The sequence below is a fragment of the Octopus sinensis genome, linkage group LG1 (assembly GCF_006345805.1).
Source record: "Octopus sinensis linkage group LG1, ASM634580v1, whole genome shotgun sequence".
NCBI lineage: Eukaryota > Metazoa > Mollusca > Cephalopoda > Octopoda > Octopodidae > Octopus > Octopus sinensis.
Window position 1 is genome coordinate 46,992,008 of NC_042997.1, and position 19,132 is coordinate 47,011,139.

General features: G+C 35.0%; 1 long non-coding RNA gene across 1 annotated transcript in view; it reads right to left on the reverse strand.

Moving 5' to 3' along the window:
* Window positions 1-13,645: 13,645 nt before the first annotated feature.
* The window catches only part of LOC118766238, a 23,110-nt gene continuing 17,623 nt past the window's right edge, over window positions 13,646-19,132 (reverse strand). The window contains exons 3-4 of the long non-coding RNA XR_005002142.1: window positions 17,499-17,502; window positions 13,646-13,656 (exon numbers count right to left, since the gene is read on the reverse strand). This is a non-coding gene — a long non-coding RNA (uncharacterized LOC118766238). The remainder of the gene's footprint in view (window positions 13,657-17,498; window positions 17,503-19,132) is intronic.

Sequence of the window (19,132 nt, forward strand, 5' to 3'; positions counted from 1 at the left end):
GCTTAACACCCATAATTTAGTCATTTTCCCTAAGCCAAGTCGAATACACTTGTACACTTGTAATTCAATGGTACAACAGTGTAAGACTTTGCTCTGAGATATACTTACACTGTAATTTCTGCAACGTGGTGCATAAATTGTCAAGTAAAGGAGAGGCATCTTTGCCTCCACTGATTCAATTGCAAAGTGTTGAGTAAAGTTATTTAATTGCAGACCTCCTTTGAGTCTTTTAATCGTCACTTGGTCAGAGATAGTCCTCAGATGCTAACACTGATTTTAAGGCCTTCCCAAATAAGTGATTGGTTATTCAAAGACATTTATAGATTGCAAATTTATTTTGTCCAGTTACCTATCAGCATAGCGACTATTGGCAAGATCCAGAAGTGAAACTTTCATCTCCCTTTAGGGCTCACGTCACACAGCTGTTAATGTTTATTTGACTTGGGTCATGTCCTTCAAATTGCTATAGATCCGTAATGCATCTTACAACTGTGCCCGTCATCTGCATGGTGAGGAATCCTAAATTGGGGAGTGGTAACAACTAAGATAGGATCGCTGACTGCTTATTGTGATCATTCATGCTCTCTGTTACAAACCCAGTGAACATACATATATTTCCGATTTCAAAGACATTTGAACAATAGATATAAGACCCAAGTTAAACAGATTTCCAAAAATTCAACTTCTCTGGTTGACTTTAAGACACCCACTCCAAATAGGAGCCTTAATTCTCACATGTTAGAGCTCCATGAGCTCCATTTTTCAGGAGTAAAAACATTTGAACAGGTTCCATAAGATTTGAATTTTGGAATCTGGGCATAAAGACGAGTAGTATGAGATAAATGTGTCATGATTAAAATTCTTGTTAGGGTGTGTAAAGAGGGAAAAAAACTCTCAATAAAATTTTTCATTTGCAATTTTGATGAAATTCGAATCATAGATAATCTTGTTCATTAGAGAAAATATTTTAAAAAAACGTCTAATTCTTCAATTCCATGTGACACGGGCAACGCCGGATATCTCTGCTAGTAAATATATATATATATATATATATATATATTATATATATATATATATATATATATTTAAATTATAAGTATATGAAAGAATGGAGTTGAACGACTAGTTAACTGATATCCTTTAGAATAAAGGATATATGTTAACTAGTCGTTCAACTCCATTCTTTCATATACTTATAATTTTAAAATAAACATTCAAATTCCGCACGAAGACACATAATCTATGCCCTATGGATGTAGCTTCAACCGTGTTCCTTCTGATGTGAATTTGCTACCCAGGTATCGGTTATCTTTCGAATTATCCTTAATAAGATAATTCATTCAATTACTCAAATATATATATATATATATATATATATATATATATATATATATATTATATATATATACATATATATATACATACACATACGTATATATATATATATATTATTTATACATATATATATATATATATATATATATGTGTGTACATACACACACACAAACACACAATGGGTTTCACCAGAGTTTCTGACAACCAAATTCTCTTCGAAACCATTGGTCAGCGCGGGCCTACAGTAAAACACACTTGCCTAAGTTGCCTCGCAGTGGGAATGAACTCGAAACCACGTGGTTGCAAAACAAGATTTTTAACCACTCAGTCGTGTCCGCACCTATAGTCATTCTTGTTAGGCTTTGAATAAAGTTAGACTCAGCCACTTACATAAGAATAGGGTGCTATATCGAGTGTATGGGAAATACACACTCGTGTAATTTATTTCATACATATCACTTGACATTACACATTCTACTTTTGTACGTGATATTTTGCTTGCTTTCTCACTGCTTTAGAGGTCAGAAGCTGAATGTACAGATGGCTTTTACTACACAATCATAACAAGTGTTTAATGAAATTAGAAGATCTTAATGAGATATTAATGAAATTAGAAAGGACTAAGCAGTAAGCCAACATTGATAAAATTCAGCAGCAGCAAATTCTCTGATAAACTTGGTTCTACTTGCACAGCTAAAATCATTTTAGACATTTGGCTTTGAGACTCGGAATAAAAAGTTCTGCCGTAAACAACAGATGTTGACTGAATATTATAATTGAAACTGAAGTGTCCAATTAAGAATACAATGCGCACAGTGCATAACCATTTGTTGACAGGTTAATAGAGAAACATAGACACATAATACATACTGCATATCCTTAAAAAAAAATCCTTAAAAATGTTTTAGCCCGAAGGCCGCGGCCATGCTGGGGCACCACCGCTGAATGAGCTACACTAATATGTGAATCCACCTCTGATACGTGGCACTTGATACTGCGTCTCCTGTCGTGAGGTAGGTTCATCTGGGACTCCCGACAAGAAGAGATCCAGTTTAGTTTTAAAGAAACCCACATCCACACCATGTAAGTCTCTCAGGCATTTATACACACATACAAATATATACAAACACAAACAAATCTGTATATATATATAAAATATATATGTATATATATATGTGTGTGTTTATATATATATATATAATATATATAATATATATAAATATGTTTATATATATATATATATATATTTTTTTTTTTAATGAAATGGATAAATGAATTATCTTGTTACGGATTATTCAAAATTTAACCGATACCTGTGTAGCAAAAATCACACCAGAAAAGACACGGTTGAGGTTACGACCATGGGGTTTCGCCCCCGTGCTTTAGCGCGGATAATTGAAGTTTTATATATTTAGTGAAGGGAAGAAATGGAGCCGAACGAAGATTCTACAAAATTCCTTTTTATTATTTTCTACACATGTTTCATTTTTTTTACCATGGGCTCCTAGGGAGCGTTTTGTTCGAAAAGCTTGCTGCACATTTGTTTTGAGATTTTAAATTCCTGGATTTTCCTGAAGAGAAAGCTGCAGAATGGTCTCCTTATTCAATCCGAATTTGGGAACTTGCAGCCTTTGAAACATGTGTAGAAAATAATAAAAAGGAATTTTGTAGAATCTTCGTTCGGCTCCATTTCTTCCCTTCACTAAATATATATATATATATATATATATATATGTGTGTGTGTGGTGTGTGTGTGTGTGTGTGTATGTATGGTATGTATATATACAGGGTGCGTAAGATATTTGATATTTGGGGACAGATTTATGTTTATAAAATAACACCTGTATAATTACAGATAATAACTTTATTTTTCAAAAAGTGCTTTGAGGATAAAAATAAACCCTTTTTTTATAATGTTATTCAATAAAGCCACTTTCAGCTTCAACACCTGCTTCGGCATGAAATCTAAATCATCGAATCAAGTGGTCCTGGTTCATTTTGGACATTACTCTGAATATGGCACCTTTCAAAATATCTTTGGTGGTAGAGGCGTGTTCATTAACCTCTATCTCTCAACAACGCTCCACATGTAGTAATGCAATGGATTGAGATCTAGGGAATCAGAAGACCAAATGTTAGAGGTTATGCGATCATGAAAATTTTCAGCCATCCATTCCTGTGTTACTAGAGCCATGTGTGATAGTGCAGAGTCTTACTGAAACACAAATGACCTTCTATTGCATACACTGTCCATTCAGGGGTTAATTATTTCCAGGGCTTCAAAGTAGGCAGCAGAGTAAGCTCTAAGGTCTTTTGGAAAGAAGTATTGAGGCATCACATGTCCTTCATTGCAGACAACCTCTACAACTATGACAATTGCAGGAAATATTGTATGCTTAACAATGGAACTTCAGAAGTGTCTGTATGTAACCATCTGTCATTTCTTTTGTTAACTTTTTGATGCTGGTCGAAGCTTTTCTCGTTTGAGAAAAAACAAATCAAACTGCTGCTGAATTTTTCAGTTTGTTTAAGAGCCTTTTAGATGTGATGTAGTAATTTTCTTTTGTTTTTCTGACAAATTGACTTTTCTCCATTATATAAGGCTAATATCTGATGTCTTCATGGACAACATTTCTGAATGTTCCTTCTGATACATGGAGATCTTTTGCAATTGATTTCAAGGACTTACTGGGATTGTAATCAATAGTCTGTTGAACTTGTATAAATGCAGGTGTTCTAATGATTTCAGAGCGTTTAGAATGCTTTTCATGCTTTGATACTGGTGATTCTGTAGCTCCTTACAAACTCAGTAGACGAAAGATCTGGCAACTTTTAAAAATCGTGATATTTGTAAATCGCTATGCTCAGATTTTATAACCGCAATAGCCGCACGCCTCTTCATTTCTTGAGTAAGCTGAGGGTCTACCATTATTATTTTCTGAAACAAAGATTATACAGAGTTAGCAAAAATGCAGCAATGACTCCAAGAAGTTATGTCCTCAAATACCTTACCCTGTATATGTATATATATTGGAAGAGAGGGGCGGAGGGAGAGAGAGAGGTGGGAGAATGAAGAAAACTAGTATATATATTATATTATATTATATTTTATATATATATATATATATATATATCACTAGAGTGTTCCTCATGCCATTTAATAACAACTTTAGCTGTGTGAATTGGTGCATTATCAACCTGAAAGATTGTACTCCTCTCTGGAAACAGTTCTGCAACTATAGGATGGATTTGATGAGATAAAATGGCAAAATAATCTTGACTATTAATTCTGCCATGAAGGAAAACAATTCGAGTAAAACTCCGACAGTAGCTATCTGACAATTTCGGTTTTTTTCTGGAGATTTGCTTTGACGTGGAGGTTTTTTTTTGCCTCTTTCTCAAAGGTTGTCATTACTTTCAAGATTGTACTTCTTGATACACCAAACATTTCGGCTGTTTTCGCTACGCTACGCTAGCTCCTGCCATACGAGCACCAACAATTTGACCTCTTTGAAAGTCCGATAGATCTGTCATTGTAATGAATTTTAATTACCTTTTTCTGATGATATCTGATAAGAAACAGCAATTTTAGCAAAACATGTTAAGCAACACTAATAATAAATTTAAAAAAAACATAAAAATAAAGTAGATTTTGACGGTTTTATAGGTATTTGAAAGTTATTTTGTCCAACCCCTGTATATATATGTGTATGTATATATATTCGTTTTCTTTTTAAGAAAATACATAAATCCAGGGAAGAAGCATACTCTAAGAAGTAGAGCAGTCTATATAAATTACTGGTGAAGGTCGGTTTAAAGGGTTACCTTGGATTTCTCGCCATAAAGGGTGCCTTTATGGCGTATCTTCAGACCCTAGAACCTGTTGGCCTATGACCTCTTTAAAATATGAAGGGGGAAACGATACAGATATAAACAATGGGGATTGTCTCCCTTTAGTGTTGGCCATCGACTTCTGGCTGTGTCGTCTTCAGTCGTGCACCTGTCGGCTATGAGTGTAAAAGGTAGGAAGTTTTCCCTTTTTTCTCATCAGCGATCAATTTTCAATTGTGGTGTATTTATCGCTAATACCGATGTTTCCCTCTATGTTCTTATTTTTCATTTCCTTGCTATTAAATCTGGTTTTGGTCGTTTTGGCTGCTTCTTCTAGCGTGATAAATTACCTGTTAAAGGGTAGTTTTCTCTTGTGTTTAAATGTACACTATTTTATATTGAATATGTTGTCTATTGACTATTTATACACGTTTGGCCACTGGCGGTGATATTTCTAAGAATATTCGCTACCCTATATATGTATCTCACAAATATGATCTTAGCATTCTCGAATAATCAGCTCGGCATTAGCCACTTACTGTCGACTGAATCTGCGCTTGCGCGCTAAATTTTGAAAGATTGTAACATATAACAATGAGACACGTGTTATTTGTCTCTGAATTATAAGTTAGTTATTAAGGCCGGTTACTGATGAGAGTTCGCCTACCAAATTATCTTATTTGCTAAAGAAATTTGAAACCTAAGTATAACCGCAAAAAATAACAAGGTAAAAGCTTTTATTTTTCATTTCCTTCGAAAATTGCTTTTAAACGTGGTTTTCATCGTTTTGGTTGCTTCTAGCGTGTAAAATTACCTGTTAAAGGGTAGTTTAAGGGTATATATATATATATATATATATATGTTTGATTAACGAGGAAAGATCCAGAGAAATAGCTACCAGGGTTGCCAAATGTCGCATAAGCACTTAAGATATTAGTAACCACACATATATGGGTAATAATTCCAAGGAGAAGTGAGACGTGTTTTGGGGAACATAAGGGAAATGGAAAATGGAGACAAACGTACAAGATATTATTTAAATCATTTAGATCACCGACATAGGATCCATTAAAATGAATCCGGGAGGATAAATAAGGTGGAATAATGTATCAATCTCAACAGGGAAGAGATTAATATATCATTAATAAGCCATTTTTACAAATGTATAAACGGTTTATTAATGAACAGTGTTATTTATAATCTTTTCCCTGATGAGATTGATACAATATTCCACCTTATTTTCCTCCCGGATTAATGTTAATGTATCCATCGAAACATATATGTCGGTGATATAACTGATTTAAATAACATCTTGTACGGTTGTCTCCATTATCCATTTCTCTCACACACACACACACACATATATATATATATATATATATATATATAACGGGAAAGTTTAAGAAAATAAACAAAAGACGAAGGCAGGTGGAGTACAAACAAACAATGTATTAGTATGGCGCTCAGGAATAGAAATAAAACAAGTCTTTTACGTTTCGAGCCTACGCTCTTCGACAGAAAGATACACAGAAAAGAAACAAGGAGAGGGAAAAATTGCGTGTAGGGGCTAAGGATCCAGCATGGCGTTCTGATTTCAGGAGAAGTCAGAGATCGGAGGTCAAACATTAGAGGTCAGACGTTAGACGCTTGAGGGATAGTAGGGGAGATAACAGGGTCAAGTGACCTCGCTCCAACCTGAAGGTGTGTGTGTGCATAAGAGAGTATGTATGTGCATGTGGAAGAGGGCTGGTGGTCTAGACGTGTGTATGTATGTATGATGTGATGTGTAATGTCGTATGGTGTAGTGTAGTGTGGTGTGGGGGAGAGAGGAGATGAGGAGGGAGGGGAGAGGAGGGGAGGAGAGGAGGAGGGGGAGGTGAGGGAGAGAGGAGGAGGGGGATATATATGTATGTATGCATGTGTGCATGTATGTATGTATGTATGTATGTATGTATGTATGTATATATGTATGTATGTATGTATGTATTCGCGAGCTCGCATGCGCACATACAATATGTTATAATGATAACTTATGCGCCGATAAATTATATTTACTAATTCCACAATTTAACATCTAGATTTGTTGCGTGCAACTAATTGAGTCCACATGGAAGTGTTCTGATATATCTAATAAAAATTATTTTCTTGTCTATGCTTTCCAATAAATTCCGCTGAGTTGCTTTTTCATTTTCCTTCATATTTCAAATGTTAAATGTAATCTGTTGACACGTTGTGTGTAATTGATAGAAACCTTAATCTTAGTCACTCACATTATATAAGTCAGATTATAGAAATTTCGTACAATAAAATTCAATAATTTTTAGAAACTTATCTATCTACCGAGCAGGAATCACTAAGTCTTGAGGCTAACACTCTTTCAGTTGAGCAATTTCGACTATTTACCGACAGTATTATAATTCTTAGACATATATTGTTTCTAACAGATGATTTCTAAGTAGCTGGAACTATAAATAATGTCTTGTAAATATTAAATTTTAAAATGTATTTTATAGAATATTCCCATGACTCGGATGGGTGTTTTTGTCTGAAAGGTTTTTCAACATAATATTTACACACTATGATATACAACCGTATCTATTTAGAGTTCAACCGTTAAAAGTAAATTATTTCACATAATTTAGAGTTTGCTGAATTCATATACCATAAACAATATTTTTAGTTATCAAAATGGGAATATTATATGAAATTATACCATATATAATGTGTTAAATAATAAATAGAGTAAATAAAAATGCATTCAAAATATGCTGTGGTTTATATTATTTTACATCTTTCATTTAGTTTTTCTATTTGTCTGAAATACACGAGAATAAAAGACCAGGTCCTTTGTACTTTTTTCAAGCACTCCCTTCAAGACCAACCGCTTTTATCCACAGATATTTCAGAATTTGCTCAACGCACAGCAATTCTGCTGCTGCTAACACTATTTCTTAAATACAGGCTTTATTCAATAATATAGCTCGTGATATACAAGTAATATGATTGACATGACAGAAAAGTATTTCATTGTATTTTATCGACTACTAATGAATTGAGAGTACACGACAGCTCCGAAGTTTATTTATAGCAAATGACAGAACGCCAGTTTCAAGGTTTGTCATCTATTGGATACAACAGTAATTCTTGTTCTCAAAACACTGCTACCATCTTAAAATACGAAAATGTACTCCCACAAATACAAACACACTAGCAGCACACATACATATAAAATGTAGATATGTATATACATTCTTACATACACACACGCAAACATACACATACACACACACACACACGTAGACATACACATACACACATACATGCCTAAAGACGTAAAGAGGTATGAAAAGTGAATATATATCTATTTAACCACATGACTTCCACAGTATTACAGCCATTTCAGAATCTCCTTCGTGTAGTGTTAATTTCGGCATGCAAGAAATTATGCATATCCGTTTAATTTAATGCGTAAGCACATCACAATACAATACAATTGTATATTCACAAATTAATACAAATATGGAGAGCCATAGTGTTTACATTATGTCAGCTCTGTCGATAAAATGCCAACACTTCATGCTGAGATATTCAGAAAAGAATAAAATCAATGTTACCCATACATACTTTCTTGACAAACTAAAGTTATATTCTGGCAACATGCTTGACATAATGAGATAATTAGAGCCAGTCACAGCATTCTCACGAAACATTGAATTGATATTTTTCGTAAGATAAATACTCATACATGATAGCCAACTGCGGTAAGATTGTCGACCAGAAAGAGAACATGTACCGCAATGGCTTGTCTCTCTCCCCTATCTCTAATGACGAAAGCTACAAGTACCTTGGAATCGATTAGAATGTTGCATACGTTGGTGCTGTGACTGAAGCCAGATTAACAAAAATGTATTTCAGTAAAAACACCCATCCGAGTCATGGGAATATTCTATAAAATACATTTTAAAATTTAATACTTACAAGGCATTATTTATAGTTCCAGCTACTTAGAAATCATCTGTTAGAAACAATATATGTCTAAGAAATATAATACTGTCGGTAAATAGTCGAAATAGCTCAATTGAAAGAGTGTTAGCCTCAAGACTTAGTGATTCCTGGTCGGTAGATAGATAAGTTTCTAAAACTTATTGAATTTTATTGTACGAAATTTCTATAATCTGACTTATATAATGAGAGTGACTAAGATTAAGGTTTCTATCAATTACACACAACGTGTCAACAGATTACATTTAACATTTGAAATATGAAGGAAAAACGAAAAAGCAACTCAGCGGAATTTATTGGAAAGCATAGACAAGAAAATAAAATTTTATTAGATACATCAGAACACTTCCACGTGGACTCAATTGGTTGCACGCAACTCATAGATGACTGCATTTAACAAGATCATATCTCACAATTCTTTTGCAGTGTTTGAGCTAGTAGCAACGTTTGGGAGACTGGACTGGATACTCGACGAGAATCGCAGCCTCGACATCAAAACCATAAAGGTATTGACCACCACTGATAACTTCCACATTAACAACGACAACGATAGGGTCTATGTGCGACGCAGTGATGGCCGTAGAAGCATAAGGTCATTCCAAATAGCTTTTGAATGTCGCATTGTGTCACTCAGACAACACCTGTTGTAAAGAAAGAAGCGTGTAAATTCCAGGCATGCTGAGAAATGAGATCAACAGATTCTTCAGAGTTGGAGAAGAACTACTGTGAAGATACTCTGAGCACACAACTGTCTCATGTGATTTAAAGGAGGCTGGATTGGCCTACATAAACTGAAGCTTGGAGGAGAAGCAGACATCACAACAGTAACAAGCAATGCAAGAGTACACACCCTGCAAGCGAGAGTGTAGCAACAGCATTGGCAGGAAGAGTAGCCTCTCAAAGACCTGTGAGAGATACATTAAATACGTCTTCGAAAGATATGCCATCGTCATCCAGGAACAGGAAATAGATACTAAACACATAATATACGAGAGGGACAAAGATAGCATCAAATCTCCACGTTTTGAGAGAAAATATTAGCTTTGCTATACCAGTGAGGTAGATATCACCCACAACATCATCAGCTACTCCAAAATGCTTATGAGTTACTACCTGCACCTGAAGCATGCCGCACAGCAATGTTATCTAAGCGTAGCAACTTTGATAGGGTACACCAAGATGGAAAATATTCTTTATAAAAGCTTTCATATTTCAACGCTAACGGTGCATGTGTGGAGAAAAGATTTTGAGCAAGAAAAAGATACTGAAGTCTCCACTATATGGAATATTTCAGTTGATAGATCTTGGTACATGCTGCTATCAGAAAGCAAAAATGCCGTCCACCTATCAGTTTCGCCAATCCATCACCCTGGGTGAGTAATTTATTTATCGACCCCGAAATAATTGAAGACAATGAGATCTCGTCGGGATTTGTACTCAATTTTCAGTGAGTGGGATGAAATTTCGTTTTGTTAACGTCTAGGTTTATCCACAGATAGGGCAGCAGAACTGGCCGCTTACTGGGCATATATTACGTTGAAGCAACTCTTAGATGTCACTTGTTGGTAGTATACTCTATGTATATACATATAAACTCACTCATCTATGAATGTATGTATGTATGTATGTGTGTATGTATGTATGTATGTATGTATGTATCTATCTATCTATCTATCTAACTATTTACCAATCTATCTATCTATCTATCTATCTATCTATCTATATCTATCTATCTATCTATCTATCTATCTATCTATCTATCTATCTATCTATATACGAGTTAAGTTGTTCCCGGAAACAACTCGTAGAGCAAAATATCTCGTGAAGCAGAGCAATAATTTCCCATAGTAGCAATGTTATAAATCATAATTCCCTCCCAGCAAAATATTTTACCTATAAAATTTATAATACTCTTAAATAAATGGCAATAAAACAACAGTAGAATGTAAAGTACGTTTTATGTAAAGTATAAAGCATATCAAGATCATTTATAATAAAAATATTATTATGTTCGTTTTATGAAAACCTTTATGAAACGGTGTGTTAACAACAAACAAGATGAGGGCACATAGCCGTCAAATGTAAATAATGTAAATAATGTACATAATTCTTCATCTCTTATATATATATATATATATATATATATATATACATGCCAAAATGTTTCAGTCGTTAGACTGTGGACAAGTTGGGTCACCGCCTTGGAGGATTTTCGTCGAATGAATCGACCCTAGTATTTATTTTATTTTTTTCTAACGCTGTTAACTATTCTACTAGGTTCTCTTTCGCCAAACTGCTACGTTAGTCGGATGTAAATATGCCAACACCGGTTTTCAAGCGGTGGTGGGGCAGAAACATAGATACGGAAGTACAGGCGCACACGTATAATCATACGGCGGCTTCTTTCAGTTTTCCCTTACCAAACTTACTGTTAAGGCTTTGATCCCTGCGTGTCTAGAGTAGAAGACACTCGATCATGTTGCCCCGAATTGGGACTGAACCCAGGGTCATGTGGTTGGGGAGCATTTTCTTTACCTCTTAGCCACGCCCGCAACAAGAGAAGACATGTAGGATAAAGTGTCACTGAAGGAGGGCTCAAAGGATGTGGCGAAAGAGCTTTGACGAAGAAACTAAAATAATATAATAATAATAATAATAATAATAATAATAATAATAATAATAATAATAATACACACAGATAGAGAAATTAAGGCCAACAGACCAGATATAGTTGTCAGAGATCATGAAGAAAAAAATGCTTTCTAATTGATGTATCAATACCGGCAGATGACAACGTGTCTCTAAAAGAAATGGAGAAACTCTCAAAATACAAAGACCTGGAAATAGAGGTAACTAGAATGTGGAATCTAAAAACAGAAACAATTCCAATCATAGTAGGTGCATTAGGCATGATAAAAAAATATTCAGACAAATACATAACAAAAACACCAGGACTTACAAACACATATAACATACAGAAAATTGCACTACTAGGCACTGCACACATCCTACGCAGAACACTTTCCATACAATAACCATCAGAGCATCACAACAAATCACAGCACATACCCAAGGCACACAGAGCTGCGCTCGGTAGTGAAGTGAAAGCACGCTATAAAAATAAAACTACTGAATAATAATAATAATAATAATAATAATAATAATAATAATAATAATAATAATAATAATAATAAGTGGAGTATAAATTAAGACATGACAGAGTTGGCCAATATCTCCACTGGCTAATAAGTCGGCATTACAATATCAAAACTGCCGACAAGTGGTATAATCACCACCCTGAGGCTGTAACTGAAGGAGAAAATGTAACCATTCTGTGGGACTTTCCAGTACATACAGACCGAACCATCAAGGCCAATAAACCAGATATTGTTGTGAAAGACCAAAACAATAAAGTTTGCTTATTGATCGACGTGAGCATCCCCTGTGATCATAATATCTCAACGAAAGAGTTTGACAAGCTCAGAAAATATAAAGACCTACTCATTGAAATTGAGAAAATGTGGCATCTCAAGGCGGTTACAATACCAGTGATCGTAGGAGCACTAGGAATGATCAAGAAGGGAGCCGAAAATTATATGAGTATTGATCCCTGGCTTACCTTCCCTGCAAGAAGTGCAAAAGATTGTCTTAACTGGTACATCACACGTATTGAGAAGAGCATTGTCGATATGAGAACTGTTGCTGCTCATGTATTTTAATTTAACTTTAAAAAAAAAAATGAACGAACTACTGAGTTTGGTTTAATGGCCTACCAATGTATACTATGAGTTTCTTTGCCCTAGGAGTCGGGAAGACACTCGGCAAGAAATGGAAGCAAATTTGAAAGAAGAAGAAAAAAAAGTAATAATAATAATAATAAAGCTGAAGAGATGACCAGCTATACAGTGCGTGTGTTTATTTAGCAAAACGCGACTATCTCCAAGTCTAACAATGTATATATATATACATGTTATGTCCCTTTTTGTGTTACATTTTTTCTTGCTCGTTTACCCCTCTACGAGTTTATTTTATTTTAATTCTCTCGTAGGAAGGCCAAGCTTGACCCTACGTGTTCTGTCTCTGCCTTCGCAACACGTGTCTGCTAGCGACAGCTGATGAAGGGGACTTTTCCTTGTGTAGCATGTCCTGTACTTCGTTTTTCTGTTGCACATAATTGTTTTTCCCGTTTTCGTTTTCGTTTCGTCTTGTTCCACGTCTCTGTCCTCCTGTTGTAACAAAATGTCTTTTCCGTTTTCGGTCTGTTGATTTTTTCGTCTTCCTGTGATGTCCTGTACGTATATATATTTATATATGCATGTATATATACATGTAGATGTCGGTACGTACATATATGTTTGTATGTATGCATATATTTTATTTATTACACTATTGTCTGACAGCGCTTCGCGTCGGGTTCGTTTGAATTTTCGATTTTTCGAATTCTCACTTCGTTCAGTCTCTTTCCTCCTTGTCCGTTTTTACAGTTTACTACAATGATGCGAAACTCTCTCCCTTTGCTTTACCTTCCCCTCTCTCTCTCTCTCTTGCTCTCTCTACCTCACCCTTCTCTCTAGCCTGTGTCTTCCTCTATCTGTCTCTCTCTCTCTCTCTCTCTCACTCCTCCTCACTTTCGTCACTGCTAAACCTTTCCGCCTGTTGCATTCAGGCCCTAAGGTCAAGTTTCCTCGCGCTCGCCAGTTACCTTCTCGTCCCAGCCAGAACAAAGGCCTTCGTTCGTCTTTTTCGTTTGTTCTCTTGTTTATTTTTGATTTTTCGTATTGTAATTTAATTCTCGTTATGTATTTTCTTGTACATGTATCTTTAATTTTGTATTATTTTTTTCTTGTATTATTTTTTTTGTGCAGTTCTTTGTTACCTCCCTTTTTGTGCTACATTTTTTCTTGCTCGTTTACCCCTCTACGAGTTTATTTTATTTTAATTCTCTCGTAGGAAGGCCAAGCTTGACCTTACGTGTTCTGTCTCTGCCTTCGCAACACGTGTCTGCTAGCGACAGCTGATGAAGGGGATTTTTCCTTGTGTAGCATGTCCTGTACTTCGTTTTTCTGTTGCACATAATTGTTTTTCCCGTTTTCGTTTTCGTTTCGTCTTGTTCCACGTTTCTGTCCTCCTGTTGTAACAAAATGTCTTTTCCGTTTTCGTTCTGTTGATTTTTTTCGTCTTCCTATGATGTCCTGTACGTATATATATTATATATGCATGTATATATACATGTAGATGTCGGTACGTACATATATGTTTGTATGTATGCATATATTTTATTTATTATTACACTATATATATATATATATATATATTATATATATATATATATATATAATATATATATATATATATATATATATATTGAGAGAGAGAGAGAGATAGGGTGATAGATAGATAGATTGCTGGATAGACAGAGATAGATAGATATACATGCATATGCATATATACATAATCATGTACATGTATGTGTATGTCTGCCTACGTATCCCTGTGCGCGCACTCGCGTGTTTGTGCGTAAGCAGACTTGAATAAGTATCATTCTTACGTATAGCAACCTGCGTTTGCGCCGTCGTTAGAGATGTCATGCTCACCCATCTAAAACTTACTAATTTAGCTGCAGTGGAATCGTTGTCAGTAACACATCTTGTTCTGTACAACTCTACCAGATCAAAATATTCTAAGGCATAACCACATTTCTAACTAGGAACTTCAAGCGTGTTAACTCGCCGCTGCAAGGTAATCAAAAACACACTTCAGTGTTATAATTATGCCTCTACAGCTATGCTTAACATTTCTGTGGCATCTACCAATGGAGAAATGCACTCTCTAAACTGAGTTTAACAAAATTGCCGACTACAATAAGCCTAAGACTAAAGGCATTCCAGCTTTATTATACGATATTTCCTTTTAATGTTTGTGATGGTGGGCTTTGATTTGAGGGAGATTTGGCAGTTATTTCAAGCAAGTCTTGACAAATCACACTTCGTTGGCTATAACAGTATCGATTAATATATGTACGGAACTGAACTTCCAATTCATAAAGATCACAAGATTTAATCAAGGTTATTTCTTTCATTAATAACGAAAGGAGTAATAATATCATGTATGTGTATCTGGGTATTTGTGAATACGTTTCTGCCGATGTACGTGTGTCTGTGATCACGGAAATATGCATAAGAGATAGAGAGAAAGGAAAGTATGTAGGAAAGTATGTATGTGTATGTGTATTATGTGTATGTATGATTTATGTATACATATGTATGTAGTATCTGTATGTATAAGTGTATGTAATCTGTGCATATATGTATGTATGCATGCATGTATTATGGATGTATATAGGTAGGTAGATATATGTATAGAAAGATAAATAGATGAATAGATAGATAGACAAATGGAAAGACAGATACATAGCTAGCTATTTAGAAAGATAGATAGATAGATAGATATAGATGAATAGAGAGAGAGAAATCATACATGGATAGATGGAAGATCGATCAGACAGACAGACACATACATACATAATACATACATAACATACATACATACATACATACATACATACATACATACATTCATACATACATGCATACATACATACATTCATACATGCATACATATTTATACAATGCATACACGAACATGCGCGACAAAGAGCAGAAATAGTAATTTGAACAGAAACGCCAGTGTTTTACCTTTATTAGAAAAATAGATACGTCAACGCATAACTTAAAACAACTTTTCAAGCGAAGAACATCAAACCAAACAAGCTTATCCCAACAATCATTACCACCAGTACACTGGCACCACCATCGGTGCAGCCTGTACCACGTGCCAAAGTGAAGAGAGTGTGCTCGCCTTAATCAAATTAATACACCAACAATCACAAAATCACGATTAATCAAACAACAAATGGCTCTGTGTCAATGTCAAAAATGCATGCTCCAAATATTCGATCAATGGGGAAGTCTACTTATCATAATAGGACTGCTTGATCATTAGAATTAGTGCTGGGTATTCCAGAGACACGAATGTACTTAACGTAATGCTCCCGGTGAACGTGTGAGTGAGAAATAACACAGGTATATTCAATATTCAATGACAAATACGGTACATCTTTCCAGACAGCTTACATCTCCCCACTTCCCTCACAAAGCATTACTTTCACCTGATGATATGATACGAGACAATAGCATGAAAGGCGGTAAATTGAGATCGTACGCTTGAAGGTGCATGGCTCAGTGGTTAGAGGGTCGGGCTCACAATCATGAGGTAGGGAATTCGATTCCCGGTCCGGGCTGTGTTGTGTTCTTGAGTAAGACGCTTTATTTCACGTTGCTTCAATTCACACAGCAGCAGAAAGGAGTTGCGACGTCACTGGTGCCATGCTGCATCGGCTTTTGCCTCTCACTTGGATAACATCGGTGCTTTGGAGAGGAGGGGTTGGTATGCAAGGGCGACTGCTGGTTTCCATAAACAACCTTGCCCAGACTTATTCTTCGTAGGGGAACTTTCTATGTGCATTCCCATGGTGACTCATGGCCGAAGGGAGTCTTTACCTTTTTTTTTTACAAGTTACCTAATGATTAAGAAGTGAAGCGTTTGAAGATCTTATGTATGACAGAGTTCGCATCAAATACAGTGCGCTCGCATACAAACACACGTATGTACAGACTAACCCACATATAATCACGAGCACATACACATGAACGTACATATCTCAGACATACACACTACACGAACATATAATCACACACATACTCTCACATATTTGCCGTCCAATAATGTAAGCTAATTAAAAATCACCACTGTATATGTGTATGTGCGTGCGTGTACGTGTATATATATATATAAACGCTCAGACACACACATATGTACGAATGTATATGCACATAGTTTTGTATAAAGCATTACAGACATACATACATACAAATCATTCTATATACGTGTTTCATATAATTGTTTTTTTTTTATCAGATCTATTACAAATATATTCCAGATTGCAGAAATATTCATATATATTGATTCCTTTTTAATACACTATCAGCAATATATTACTTTCAGGGTGACAAATTCATTTGCAGATTCGAAATGCCAATTCATATTTATTTAAATCGCTCATAATTCTATGGAATAGATTAACTACCACTACAATGTATGTAGTACCAATTCTCATAAACACACGTCTTTCACAATTACAGAAGTGTATGAAGGAACTAAGTAAAAACAAAGGAATGAATTGAAGCTAAATGAAAATATACATGCAAATATAGGAAAGAAAATGTAGGTCTATGTTTAGACATATCCATTAATATGGAAGTCAGAAGCACTCATCTATATGTGCGTATACGTTCGCTTGTCTGAGTGTGTGTATTTATGTATTGTATGTGTGGGTTGTTATTTATAACTATATATTCGCATACGTCCCTGCATATGCATATACATGTATGCACACACACACACACATACACACAAACACTCATATAAAATGATTATAGAATATATCTATATGCATATATGAATGCATATGAATGTGTAGGTATGTGTATATATCTATATGAAAATATAGGTAGTGTATATATATGTGTGTGTGTGTATGTATGTATATATACATATATATATATAGAGAGAGAGAGTGAAAGAAAGAAGGAGGGAGTAAGAGAGAGGGGCAGAAAGAAAGAAAGAGAGAGGGATGCATTATATTGTTTCTAGTCATTAATAATTTTCTAACCTAACACTTCTCACTGAAGATCTCGCTAAAGTTATTTTTACTAACGCTGTAAGGTGCTATATTTTAGGCTGTATATGAGCACACTTGTTTCCTATTTCCCATACATTCTGGTCGCCTTATCTTGTTTCTCTTGAGATTGATTAGTATTTATATCGGAAGGTTTCATAGAGGACCCATCTCCTTTCACGATTATAGATAAATAAAGAAAGGTACAACGATCAAGATATTATGGAAGTATTCTGTAAAAGAGATCTATAAACATTTTTCAATGTTGCGAGCATTCTTTCATTTATGTCACATACAGAGTAATGTTAGGCGCAAATAATTTCTAATTAGTTTTAGATTATCCCCAATGAAAGGACGCTTCGAATAAACAAATTAACATAGGCGATGTCATGTACATGATCTATGTACATATACTTACACATGGTTATACAGACATACATTCAAGCACATACATATACATATATACACATATACATATACATATAATCTTCCGGCAGGGGATGGTGGTGATCTCTGCTGTACTCTTTCACCACAACTTTATCTCACTCTTACTTCCTGTTTCTGTTGTACCTGTATTTCAAAGGGCCAGCCTTGTCACTCTCTGTGTCACGATGAATATCCCCGAGAACTACGTTAAGCGTACACGTGTCTGTGGAGTGCTCAGCCACTTACACGTTAATTTCACGAGCAGGCTGTTCCGTTGATTCGGATCAACAGGAACCCTCGTCGTCGTAACCGACGGAGTGCTTCCATCCACATATAATCTATATACGTACATATATATATGTGTGTGTATACATATATACACGTACATATACACATATATATATATATGTACAGAAATATATACACAGATATATGAATATATATATATATGTATGGTTATATATATAATATATATATATAAATAAATAGATATAGATAGATAGATATCAAAATAAGCAACAAGGATATCCAGAGGTAATGCAGTACGATCGTTTCATGTAACTCTATTTAATTGAACAATGCAATCATTACATCAATTTAAAATGTAGTGCAATCTTCAACTGCAAAAAGATATAGAATTTAATTAAATTAGAACAGATGGATACATTAGTATAATTATACCTAAAATCTTTAAGAAGTTAAGGAGATAGACAAAGAACATGTTTCTACTTCAACATAGAAGTTGCTAAAATTCTCACGAAAACTCTGCCTGCCACTGACATTTTGTCTTTAGGAGGTCAG